Source organism: Gossypium arboreum, chromosome 7, assembly GCF_025698485.1.
Source record: "Gossypium arboreum isolate Shixiya-1 chromosome 7, ASM2569848v2, whole genome shotgun sequence".
Lineage (NCBI taxonomy): Eukaryota > Viridiplantae > Streptophyta > Magnoliopsida > Malvales > Malvaceae > Gossypium > Gossypium arboreum.
The window spans coordinates 40,492,940-40,495,413 of NC_069076.1; the positions used below are offsets into that span (position 1 = coordinate 40,492,940).

Here is a 2,474-nt window from a genome sequence, read left to right on the forward strand (position 1 = left end):
AAGGACAGATAATCTGTATTGTGCACTCCTCCTTCATTTGAATCACACCTCATCACTGGATGTACCTGAGTAGAACCATACAAACACTCAATCTTTTTATTAAAAAGTTCTACCTGGTTAGAGAGCATAGTGACCACTCGAGGTTGAAAACACCAGCTGCTTTTGTCGGCTTTATTCTCATGACTTGCCACTAATAGTTATTCAGTGACATCTCTTCAATAAATTCATAAGCCTTTTCAGGTGTTTTGTTACTTAAAGTTCCAGCGGCAGCTGCGTCGATCAGTTGCCTTGTTGAGGGGTTCACACCGTTATAAAAAGTCTAAACCTGTAGCCATAGAGGTAACCTATGGTGAGGGCACCTTCTCAATAAGTCCTTGTATCTCTCTCATGCATCATAAAGAGTTTCTAGATCCATCTGCACAAAAGAAGAGATATCATTCTTTAATTTAGCCGTTTTAGCCAGCGAAAAACATTTAAGTAAAAATTTTTTGATCATTTGTTCCCAAGTGGTGATTGACCCTCGCGGTAACGAGTTCAACCGCTGTTTATCCTTATTCCTCAATGAGAATGGAAACAACCAAAGGCGAATGGCATCATCAGAAATGCCATTAATCTTAAAGGAGTCGCAAAATTCCCAAAAATTTGCTAAATTAGTGTTTGGATCCTCGTCCTGCAAACCATCAAACTAAACAAACTATTGTATCATTTGAATCATTTTAGGTTTCAGTCCAAAATTATTTGCAGCAGCAACAGGTTTAACTATACTCAATTTAGTTCCTGTTAAAGTAGGTTTAGCATAATCATACATAGTATGAGGAGCAGGATCCTGATTTACTGGATTTGCAGCAACCACAAGAGGTAACGGATTATTCTGATTATCAACCATCTCCTCGGTTGTGGTATGGATATCGGCCTCTCAGTCTTCCTCTATATATTGTAGGCTTCACCTTATTTCTCTTTGATTTCTACGAGCTGTGCTTTCGATTTCGCTATCAAAAAGTAGAGGTCCTAATGAGTTTCTTCTAGTTATAAACTATAAAAACCTGCCAGAAGTAGAGAAAAGAAAATTTAGTAAATAAAAACAAAATTAAATTGCAATAAAAATAAATAATAGCTAAAGTAATAAAAAATAAGTGTTTTTAATATCTTAGTCCCCAGCAACGGCGCCAAAAACTTGATGGTCGTGAAACTAACTAAAAATTTGAGTAAGGCAAGTACATCTATCGAACAGTAGTACAGTTGTGGTGAGACCGAAAATATCGTATCCACGAGGACTAAAAGTACTAGTAATTACTATCTTTTTATTATCTAGCCTAAGAATGAAAGAGATGTTTTAAAACTAAAATTAACTATCTAACTAACGAAGGTTACGACAGAGATTAAAGTTGGAAATACTTTTTAGAAATGATGGAGAAGACAATACCCAAGGAAGAATCCACCTAGACTTCACTTATTACCTTTGAGTTAGACGATTTATTCACTTGACTTAAACCATAGAAATCCCTGATTTATGTTAATATATCTCTCGAGACTAAAAAAAACTGAATCTAGGTTGATTAATTAAAATCTCTTTCTAATTAAAACCCCTATTGTCGCATTAACTCAATCTATGGATTCCCTTATTAGATTTGACTCTAATCCGGGAGATTTATGTTGTCCTATCTCTAGGATTGCATACAACTCCACTTAATTATGAATGATCTACTCTTAAACAGGGACATTTGTTCCATTGAATAAGCACATCAAAAACCTGAATTAATATCCTGGAATATTAAAGCAAGGGTTAAATTCACAATTAAAAATAAGAACAAGTATTTATCATATAACTCAAATAATAATAAGATCCATCTTAGGTTTTATCTCCCTTAGGTATTTAGGAAGTTTAGTCCATAATAATAATGGAAACCAGCTCAAATTTTGGAAAACAACAAAGCATAAAGAAACCTAAAGAACATCTAGGAAATTGGATGGAAATCTTCAGTCTTGATGTAGATCCTACCTCTGAGGTGATTTTGATGGCTGTCCTTGAGTATTTTCTGCCTTCAACTCTGCGTGTCCCCTTTAATCCTCTTCTAGGGTGTTTATATAGACTTTGGAATGCTTCAAAACCCTCAAAATTAGCCCTTTTCAAGTAGAATTAGACTTGGGCTCGATAGGGACACGGCCGTATGCCACGCCTGTGTAAAGGTGCTCAGGCCATGTGTAATTCTTACTTGGTTTAGTTTCGACACGGCCATGACACATGGGCGTGTGGTCTACCCATGTCACACACAGACGTGTGAATCACCCGTGTGGAAGTGCCTAGGCCGTACGAAACACTGATTTAGGCCCAGTTTGTCCCTTTTTGGCCTATTTATTACTCTTTTTGCTATCCTAAGCACTCCTAAGTATAAAACATGAAATTAAAGGATTAGGAGCATCAAATTCAATGAAGCCAAGTAAAAATCATCCATAAATATGCCAAGCATGGGATA

General features: G+C 36.2%; 1 non-coding gene across 1 annotated transcript; it reads left to right on the forward strand.

The window, feature by feature from the left end:
* Positions 1 to 341: 341 nt before the first annotated feature.
* LOC128295663 (small nucleolar RNA R71) lies at positions 342 to 448 on the forward strand. The gene has a single exon (XR_008286223.1). It is a non-coding gene; the product is annotated as a small nucleolar RNA R71 (small nucleolar RNA).
* Positions 449 to 2,474: the final 2,026 nt, after the last annotated feature.